This window comes from Eubalaena glacialis, chromosome 20 (genome assembly GCF_028564815.1).
Source record: "Eubalaena glacialis isolate mEubGla1 chromosome 20, mEubGla1.1.hap2.+ XY, whole genome shotgun sequence".
Classification (NCBI taxonomy): Eukaryota; Metazoa; Chordata; class Mammalia; order Artiodactyla; family Balaenidae; genus Eubalaena; species Eubalaena glacialis.
In genome coordinates, this window is record NC_083735.1 from 20,579,396 (window position 1) to 20,591,096 (window position 11,701).

Genomic DNA, 11,701 nt, shown 5'->3' on the forward strand with positions numbered 1-11,701 from the left:
ATAGGCCAGGATAATATCATTTTCTAAAATCAGTTGATTTGGGACCATAATTACACCCAAAAATTGTTTCACAGAGGCATGTAGATTACTCTTTAACTGGATAACTGGGAGAAAATGAATGTGCCCAAGGGAGTGGAAATCTTGGGAACCATCTTAAAATTCTAACACAATAGATATGCATTTCTTTTCTTTTATAACAATTTTATTTGGCTTTCAGAGAACAGTACTTAGGACCATATGCATTCACTGGTAACAGTACATCACCTGATACACACTCTGGAATTCACTATGCCCAGCTGTCGTTGGGTTTAAGACAGAAAGCTTAAGGTTCAGTCTAGATTTGATATTAGTAGATAGAAGAGAATCTGCATATCAAGGACACATAGGGGAAACAAAGTAAAGCATCTATACTATAACTTAATATTAAAACACATTATAATATAAATATAATGCATATTATAAATATATTTTTTCCCCATTTTAATCAAATTTAGTCAAATTTAAACCAATAGTTTTTGTTGATTAGTTAAACATCAGTTGATGAGTTAAAAAAACAAATCAACCCCACCCACAAGAATTTATATTTAGAAACAAATTTCCTTCATAAAATTGTAATCAAAAATGATCTACAAAATTGTGCTTGTAGAAGATGCCAGGTAACAATTACGACCCAAGTCACATTAGCTCTGGGCAATTGACTTTTAAGCAGTCCAAGGTAAATTATTATGTTTAATTAAACAATATAGCACAGTAGTCAGGTTGACTATAAGAAGACCATTTTCTTTTCAAAGATATTGAAATACATGAATTATTTCCAGGGCAAACTAAAAAGTCCCATTACTGAAAACATTTTTCTTTGTCACTGAAAGAAAATGAAGTTAGAACTTCTCAAATTGCTGAATAGTATTTTCATTTGAAAAGTATGTTTCTGACACTTACTACACTTTAATCTTTTTCTTCAGAATTCCAAAGATCAATCACAATTTTCCTTTGCTTTCAGCAATTTTTATAATTACTTTTGCCCTATAATATTGCTAAACCTTATGACTATGGTACAAGTAAGGACAAACGTCTTAATTTCATACCTTTCTTTCCAGAAGTTATAAATTCCTACTGCTTCCAAGCAGCATAAGAGAATGATAGTGGACAAATAATATTATAGAAGCACCCTTCTGAAATTTAATTTCCATTTTTAAAGGTTGCTTTTCCTAATTAGGTATGCATGTGGCCAAGGGTTTTTAAAAGTAAAATGATATTCCTTAAATAGTATCTGAATATTGGTTGACCAGCATCAGCTGAAGGAGCTGGGGTTCCTCATGAAATTCTAATGAAAATTAACCTCTGCTCATCTTTATCCTTGTAGGAACTGTAGTCAAATCTTGGTTGATTGAGGAAATTCTGTTCTATCAGTGAGTTAGGTCCATGAACTTATCTAAGTGTTTTAACTCTGAAAATGTGTAATCCAGTAATGACTCCTCTTGATCTTATGTAATGAACATCTGCGTATTCCAACTTGAGGAATTTTTTCAGGACTCCAGCCACCCCACCTTGCAATCACTTGTAGGGTAGTTTATGACCAGTCCTGAAGTTCACAGTACTCTAGAGTCCCAGAAGTTGTCCAGAGGCAATCTACAACTCAATAATATTGAGGACATGTATTATAGACTATAAAAATATATGGTATCACTTTATTAAGATAACAGAATAAACCAACACATGAACTGAATATACAGTCGGCCTTCCATATATTTGGGTTCCATGTTCATGGATTCAACCAAGCCCAGATCAAAACTATTTTTTTAAAACTCTGGAAATTTCCAAAAAGCAAGATTGAATATGCTGCATGCCTACAGCTATTTACATAGCATTTACATTGTATTTACAACTATTTATATAGCATTTACATTATATTAGGTATTATGAGTAATCTGAAAATGATGACTCTGCATTACTCATAATACTGAATCTAAGGTCTGAGGATGTGTGTAGGTTATATGCAAATACCATCCTGTTTTATATAAGCGACTTGAACATCCGACAATTTTGGTATTCTTGTAGGTCCTAGAACCAATACCCTGCAGATACCAAGGGATGACTGTACCCATCTATGCCCTTTTCTCTTTATAGCACTTAAAGAACAGTTATTGTCTCACAGAATCTAGCCAAAGATAGTCCTCTGCTGCCTCCAGGCATTCTTTTTCACAATGTCCACCAGTGGGAAACAGCTTACCTTACAAGAAATCCATTCTATTATTAGGTAACTGCTGTTATGAAAACAGTTTCCATTAAATTTACCCAAAATCTAACTTCATCTAACTTATGACATGGATCTACATGGCTATTTGGAACCACACGTACTTCCAAATCTGTCAAATATTTGCAAAAAATGTATTAAACATTCATCCCCTGTTTTATTTCTAAGTCCCCAAATCAGTGAAATCTGCCCAAGTTTCTTTTATTAGAAGTAGGTAACCCAAATAAAACTGACTTCTATTTACTGAGAATCTACTGTGGTCAAGTCAGTGTGCTAGGAAGTATGGTAGATAAAAAGATGAATAAGTAGTATAGTGATATTCAAGGAATTTATAATTAATTCAATAAAGTATCTGACTCTGATATTTAAAAAAAAATTTCCAAGAAGGACGGAAAAAATTAGCTGATGACTCAAACCTAGCAGTGTGTATGGTGCCTTTAGGTTCCATTGAAATCTAATGTATATATACACTGTGTGGTTTAAAGAGCTGCCTACGAATTTCTAAACTGCACTCTGTTCATAGAGAATTAGGAGTCTTCTTTCTCCAAGCCCAACTTTTCAGCTTTCATAAAAGATGCTGATTCTATTACCATTGTGAATTTCCAATTAAATAGCATATTTCTTCTGAAGAGTTCAACCACTCTAGATATTAATAATAACCACCTTTGTAATAAAATACCCACATATACAGACAGAACCATGTAATAATTGTGACTACTTTGGAGAACAGTAGAAGAAGAGCATCATAATTCTTATATTTCAGGTAACAAAATTGAGGAATTTTGAGGTTTATTATAAGAGCATATCATACTCATGTAAGAGATTACATTCATTGTAGCTTCTGTAACTTCACATTTTAAAATTCTGTGCTAATTGTCTCTTTCAGATCAATATGTGCTTTGCGAAGGCTTAGATTAGTACATGTTAAAACAATATTCAGATTGAAATTCAATTTACTCTCCCCAGAAAAATCAGTTATGCAGTTTAGTCATTCTATCAATTAATTAATTCATTCAGTGCTAAGCATTGTGCTGGTAATACAAAAATGAAAGAGATACAGCAAGTTCGCTGTTTCATAAGGGAATCAGGAATTATGGGAAATAACCATATTAAAAACATGTTGGTCAGGACTATAACAGGACTATTAAAGCTGTACCGGTGTCTCAAAAGAAGGATTGATAAGTCTTGACTGGACCGGTCAGGGAACAAGTCCCCGAGAAAGAAGCACAAAAGATGCAAGATGCAAGCAGAGTTTGCCAGGGAAGAAGGATGCTGAGTCATGTGTGGGCAGCAACTGTGAATATCATATCGTTTTCACTGCTGTATTCCCAGGACCTAGCACCATTCTCTGCAGAGAGTAGATTTCAGTAAAAATATTCAGTGAATATATGATTTCCAGGCAATGAAAATGGCAAAGGCAAAGGCATGGGAGTATGAAACAGTTTGACAGATTCTTAAAAGTGACATTAGCCGAGAATGTCTACAGTATAGAGAGGATGCTAAGGAGGGAGGCAGAAACCCAGATGTGGGGCGTTTTCTAGGTCACATAGGGTTTCCGGCAGAGATTTTCACCATGTGGTTACTTACTTCCTCAGGCATTTCAACTTGATTGTCTTAACATGGAATGCATGCACAAATTTTAGAAACATATCTCTGCTTTTCCAAGAAAGAAGGAAAGAAAGAAAGGAGGGAGGAAGGACGGGAGAATATCAAATAAATTGCATTTGTGGTAGGGATTGGCCTAGAAATTGGGAAATAAGATTGAAACCAAGAAATGGTTTGTGGAAATTTTAGCTTCTCTAGAATTTCAAGTACTTTTACCAAAAATGCCCATATACATGTGTATCCTAGGTGCAACAAAACAAAACAAAAACCAGTGTGCTTACAGAGAAACTGCAATTTGGAGGCGATATCCTAGTGCTTACTCTGATTCATCCTGCCCTAGGCAGATTGCCACCCCCAGAAATTTGTCATGTATGGAAATTCTGGAGCTGACAATTTTTGAAAAATAGGGCTCAATAAACAAGGATTGATGTGTGTGTTCCTTTTCTTTTTTACATTCATAGTACCAGCATTAATAACCACGTTTGTTTTCAAAGCTTTTGAATGTTGTTGATAAAATACTCAAAGTAAAACCAGAGCTTTAACTCTTAATCCATGGGAAGAATTCAGTTCCTCTGCCCTTGGGAGGAGAATTATTTTAAAAAGAAGAACAACGATAAACTTTACAGTAGACTTTAAAAAGTATCATTCCTTAGACTGAGAACAAAGTACCAAAATTTTGCTCCAAATCAAAGATATATAAATAACACAATAGACTCTTTCTTTTAATCATAGAAAACTTTTATTGCTTTTTTGCCTGAATCAAAAGGAAGTTAATATTAGAATGCTACTTGCGGAGATTCTTTTGTCTATGCTATGCTTTAAGGCTTAAATAGGAAAGCAAATACAGTCTTATTAACATTCTTCTGTAGAAGATCAAAATTAACAGCTTAAATCATCTACAACCCAGTTTTCTCCAGAATCTTAGCGATTCCTTCTGAGTTAGGTGCTTACAGAGGCAGATTAATGACAAGGGGTCCCTAAATTTGGTGATACTGTAAGCACCTAACTCCATAAGTACTTTATAAATTAAGGGTTGGTTATTTGCTTTGCCAAAGAATTCTTCTCATTATAGGAAATTCACCAGAGGGTTTCTTTAATTAGCTAGCTCCCTAAGTGCATGTAAAATAGTAGAGAAGAAGGTTCCAAGCCTCATAGCTCCTTTTAGAAGATGATCCTGTTTCTAACTTTTTGGATTAAGTATTGTCTTTTTGTAGATCTCCTGCCTGATCCCTTACATGATCCAAGTGCACAGAGATTCTCTGAATATCGTGCTAGGCTCTGGGTTAGGTCAAGGAGTACACAAAGATGAGTGATGCCTGCACCTACAGTCAAAGAACAGATACACCGCCACCACCCTCTTTCAGGCAGCCTCATCCAGCTCTGTTGCCAGAATAATGCAGAGTGAGTTATTGTCATGGGTTTATTGTGCTTCTTTTCTGTTAGCAGGGGAAGAAATTATTAACTTATAGAGGAGAAATCTTTGGGTTTAATAGTAGACATCACAAAGAGGTGAGGTAGAGAGCTTTCTAGAAAGATATGCATGAAAAGAGAGGATCCTTATGAATCATGGGGTATGTTCTGACAGCAGTTTAACTGGAAGTAAGGGGCAGAAGTGATATAGAGGTGGGACAATGGGATGAGAAGAGGAAGGTAAAGGAATGATAGTGTAGCTTGAGTCCGATGATAAAGGACTTTGAATGCAATGCTGAAGGTACTGTATTTTGCTTTATAGGTAGCAGGTACCATTAAATATTTTCAGTAACTGAGTATTGTGATTATATCATGGTTTTCCTCACCAAAACTTGAGTTCTTGCAACAGAGTATAGGAAGTAATTGAGGACAGAGAGAAAATTTCATAAAAGCCCATCTGAAAGAGAATAACAGACTTGAACTGTGGTATCAGCATTAAAAAGGGAAGATAAGGAACAGATTGAAATGCTGTATGAAAAGGAGAAGTGCAGAATTTGCAGACCAACTAGATAAGGATTGTGGAGGAGAGGGAAGAGATCCTCATGCCCTCTGGTCCTGACCACAAGACGACCGGCAACACCACAAACCGGGAAACAGACTAGAGGAGGAGGAGAATTTGATATTTTTTTGTATTTATCAAAAAGTTTTGTGTTTCTAACCATTTGTAAAACCATCCCTTCTATTTTATACTGTAATAATTCTAAAGAGAATGGTAGAGGTATTGTGATCTTAAAACAACTTAATTATAAAAAATAAGTTTTGGACTATTTTTAAAAATCTAAAATAATTCATTACCTACATGCAGTTAAATTACTTGTTTCCCATTGTTTTGACCATAATGTTGAGATTTCTCTTCCCACTGGGAAATACTGTATTACAAGAGTCCATCACTTGATTCTATTAATTTAACTGGATTTTAGAGTTGGAGAAATCTCTTCTTAATCAGGGTAGAATTTCTCTTCTTGTGTATGTCGCCTGTTCTTTTTACTTCTCTGACTCTAAGCGAACATTAATAAGACTATATTTGCTATTTCAGAATTACCTGAGGTTGGAGGTGGGTAAGAAACACTGCTTCCTGGGCCTCATGCCCAGAGACTCTGATTTAATTTTTTAATTATTTTCTATTGGAATAACCAGCAGAAACTGTGGAACTAACAGTTTTAGTCTTTATTTTGGAGAGAGCTTTACTATTGTCAAACTGTTCTCTAGAAAAGCTCTATTCACTTACATTCTCAGTAGATTACAAGGGTTCCCAGCTTCTTATCAACAGCAGATATTACCATCTTTTAAAAAACTTTACCAAGTTGATAGGAAAAATGTTGCTCAAATATAATAATTTGCAGTTGTTTGGGAACTAGATAGCGTTTAATATATTTTGTACTATTATCAATTTGCATTTCTTTTTCTTTGAATCTCTTCACCTCAAACCTGAACTGTTGGCGGTTGATGTGGGATTTATGGCAGTATATACTATTGATGTGCCAGTATGGTGATTCTTCCTTTTGTTCTAATTGAATCATAACATAGCCGTCTTACATCATCTCTTAGCCAAGTTTTAAACATTACAAGACATGCATTAAGAATTGAACTTATATCTTGACTCCAGGTACCATCCTTAACCCTGCCCTTAACTTAAATAGTTAACGGTATGCTTTATTTCAATTAACTCAGAAAATACTAGTCATGGATTTAAACACTTCAAATAAAAATTCTGGAGAAATTAATTTATAAAGGTTAAATTGATTTGTTAACCCTTGTATTACCATTAGGGCTGGTGCTGCTGATAGAAATAAAACTGGTTTTTCCGTAAAAAAAAAAAAAAAAAAAAATTCTGGAGAAATTATGTACTGCAAAGAGGAAGTGAATTGTCAGTGACTATGTTATAGACTTGTTTATCACTGGAAAATGTCTTGCAAAATTCAGGTAGACCCTTATGAAAAGTTGGGTCTGTTGCTTTTGTGGCCCTAATCTCAAATCACCAACAGTGAGAATCATGAGAAATGAAAGCCTTAGAATTCTATTAAGTGAATTATATGCTGGCAAAGGTATCACAAGGCTGCCTTTGGAATTTGACATTACTATTGTGTTACTGGGCACTATTATGTTTCTGCTTTCAAGCTCATGAAAACCAAAAGGGGAATATTCCTGGGAAAATTTCCTAAAGCTCCTGCCTCTGTGGGCCTTTGCAATAATACAACCACAATCTGACCATATGTTTCCTTTCAGAATTTTTGATAAGTTTTCAGAGTTGGCTTCAGTTAGTCAGTATTGATAAAAGCCACTAGGTACCTGGCAGAGGTGCCTCAAGATGAGAGGCCAGGAGTTGACCTTCCAGTCAAGGCTGGTTTTAAATTGAACCTTATGACTATCATCTGTCATTCAACCTGGACACTGTTGAAAGTAAAATGGGTATTGAGTTTGCATGAGAATACCAAGTGTAAACCAGGATGGGGCCAGGTGTAGTGAGAGCACTAAGTACAGAATTTTGATTCCCAAAGCGGGGAAAATAAGAATAGAGACTCTTAGGAATTCACATCGAAGCTGGATACTGGAGGAAGAGTGAGCTAGCCAAACACAGGGAAGGTCAGGACGTCCCAGGAAAGGCCACAGAGTAGGACTGCTCAGTCCTTGATGACCCTGCCAGGTCGTATCTTATGAATAGTGGTCATGGGCATTTGATGGCTGGGGTGGGGGAGACCCGAGAGGGGCACACTTTGAAGGGCTTATTGTGCGCAGCTAGGACTCTGATGTCAGTTGACCTACTCTCCCCATAACTTCTTGTTAAAGAAATAATAAAATGTTCAGACAAAAGTCCTGCTGATGTTCTTGAGAAGATCCACAAAAATATTTAAATAATCAGAAGAACCAGTTAATCCTTGCCCTTTCTCCTGGGTAACATAGAAACATATAGATAGGTAGATAGATATAGATATTGTACATTTATTATAATCATGATATTTAGACTGTTGACAACAGCAAAAACAACTGGTTTCCTATGATGAGAACAAATTTAGGGATTTTTGCATTTAATATATTAGTTTTAGAAGTGACTTAGTTTAACTTGGTAATTTATTCTTAGTATATATTGTTAAAATAAATGTGTACATTTGTAAGTTTTCTTACTGCTTTCAATTCTTTATAGAACAATGTGGGGTCTAACAAACTATAAGTTTTATATATATATATATTTTTTTAATTCCCATGTATTAACTCATTTTATGTAATGCAGATTAACATTCTGTTTTGTGAATTTTGAACAAAGTGGTATGGTGAATCATTTTTCCTATAATTTTTAAAACACTAACTCTTTGTTAAAAGCCCAGTGTATGCAAGGTGAAAGTCTTTGTGCCTGAGAATTACTAAATAGTTAAGGAAATGAAGTAAACACAAAAAAAGCAAAAGAACAATTATGTATTTCAATTATACTTTGTGACTGAACTGGAAGAGATTATTAGAAGTTCTGACAGCATATGTACAACTGTCAGAGGAATCGCAGGAAAATTGGCGTTGTTACAAAATGGATGACTGTGGAGCAGATAACATTTGACCTTTAATATGGGCCTTGAAAGATGCTTGAAAGATGGGTATAATTTGTATTGGCAAGGAGGAAGGAAGGCTTAGGACAAAATGGTGTACAGGAAAGACATTGTATATTGTGAATAAATTGGTCTTCTTATTCAGAGAAAGAATGGAAAAAGTAAAATTTCAAAGACTGTTAAAATAACCTTGTTTATATTCCTCCCTTCCTCTCTCCTTTCCCAAACATTTCATTATTTGGTACCTATGTAGTACTGCTTTCCCAGTATTGTCATGCTAAGGGTTGTCAGTGATTGATGATGAGCTGTCTAAATTCAGTTCATAAAAGGACAAAGCAAACCACTCTAGTGACTGACTTTTTTTTAACCTGCTGTGTGTATTGTTTGATATGCCTGCATAATTTATCAAGACACTTCAGAATCTCCACGTCACCTGCTCCTCAGATCAGAAGGTGATTGTGGCTTTGGGTGGATATTAATCAGCCACAGCACTGCCTGGTCAGAAAGAGCAAGTGTCCTAGCCTTTTACCTCATGAGACCTTGTGTGTCCATCCAGCGTAGGTCCCAAGGGAACTGCATTTGGTGGACTGGAGTGGCCGGCCTGCTTCAGGTGAGATGCAAAGGACAATGTTTGACCTGTGTTTAGAAGCCTCTCTTTCTCATAAAGCAGCTAATTGTTACTCACAGGAGCACTTTTATTGTTACTTCGTCTTACCATTCTCTGAAAGTTTTATACTATAAGGAGAAAATGAGGTTACATGCAGAAGTTAGAAATCCATGGACAAAACTATTTAAACTGCAAATAGCACAAATTTACATATGCATGCTTTCATTTTACTTTCTTCGAACATGAATGCTGATTTAATTAATGAACAATCAGGTTATTATTGGAAGACACTTTCTATGTATGCTCAGAAGGCAGAGATGGCTTTTTGATGGTGAATGTGGCTGCCATCATGAGCAGTGCATATCTGGTCTTCTATTATCAGGTTTCCATTCTGGTTCCCATTATCAGGAAAGGAAAAGCCCCATAGAAGTATAAACATATGTTTTTAGGAGCTAACCCCTCAGTAGAGTTTAGCAAAGAGAATCTGGGAATAGTACCCCAGGTATCCAGAAAAGACATTGATAGAAATGCTTTTGCTCTATGAAACACTAGAGGTGGGAGATAAGCCAAAGAAAAATTTTTGGACTTTATAATTTTTTCTACATTGGGTCCTGCTCCAACATAATTATACAAGTTTCAGTTGCCAAAAACTAAATATGATTAAAAATGGAAAAGACAAGATGTTTGTAGGGAAGATTACAGATACCTGGTGATAAGGAAAAAAAGTCAATAAAATGTTTAATTGATATGAAAAATAACTAATTCTAGAAATGTTTTCAGGCAGTTGTTGAGGAGGCATTTCCTCAGGATTACATGTATCCAGTAGTAACTCTTGTTGAATGAAGTTTTTATTTTGATAGATTTTTACTCAATCATATAAAAAATAAGAGCTTCCCTTCTTAATATTTTCCTAATATTTAGAAAAAATCAGAATCTTCTATAGGCATACATCAACTGGAGACATATTTGAATATTTTATATTCTATCAACTATTTACAAAGTGTCAAGACTTTGTAAAATATTTTGTACTTTGATGTGATGTTTCTATGTTCCAAATGATTCTTAGACTTAAAGATTAAGGCTATACTGTACATGTTCCAAATATTTAGAGGTATTATTTTGTACCACTTGGAGAAATATTACACTTGAATGTTTGTGCTTTTATTTCCCAAGATGACTTGGGCAGAGAAGCTTTAAGGTATGGTCTCTTTTAAAAATTTGATCATGGAAGTTTAGGGATCAACAATACCCTTAACTGGAAAAACTGAGACAAAGGAACCTTTAACCTGAGGGGACAAATAGATTGCTGAAGTGTATTTCCTTGGTAGAAGAAATGTCAAAGATTGGTCTAATGAACATTCTTATGTCAAATACTTTACTTCTGTGTATTTTCAAGGATCACAGCTACCTTCGTTTTCCTTTAATACAACTAGTTATCCTGTGCATAATCCTCCTTTTATTCTTGGGGGGGAAAGAAAAGTCATGAAATTAGAGAAGATGGGCACAATTTCCTTTCTCAATCAACTTAGATTCCCAAGAAAGTGTTTCCTCTAAAGCCCAGAAGCGTCCAGCAATAGGCTAAGACTAGTAATTACACAGAGGATAGATACAAATGGAAAACACTATTATACACATGGATTACCTCAAAGATGCAAAAAGTTTTAAAATATATTTCTTATGTAAAATGTTATGGCCATCTCTTTAGTCAATAATGTGTTGTGACAGAACAACAGTATAATGAAAGTATTTGGGTTTCAAAGTCATCAACAAATCATTACTTTAAAAGATTTAGATAAGCCATTGATAATTGGTAAAAGTGTTCTTATATTGTAAGAAACTAAGGCTAAACATTAATGTGTTAATTTCTTCTCCACATAGATGTGATCATACCACTATCTTGTATACTGCCCCACCAACTCTTACCCTTCAAAACTCAGCATATTTGGTTCTAATTCCAGAAGCATTTGGTTCTAATTCCAGAAGCCTTCCCTGAAACATACCTTTCACACTGCCAGCACTCCATCAACTCCCTAGACAAAATTAACCATTCGTTTTGTTTCTCACAATTCTGTCTGTGATTCTCGATTATCATATGTATGATACAGTATATTAATTATTCATTTGAATGGGACCCTCCCCTTTAAAAGACTCTTAACCACTTAGAACAACGGCCATGCCGTTTTTCGTTATTGTAACCTCACAACCCAGTACAGTGCCTGCATATTTTGG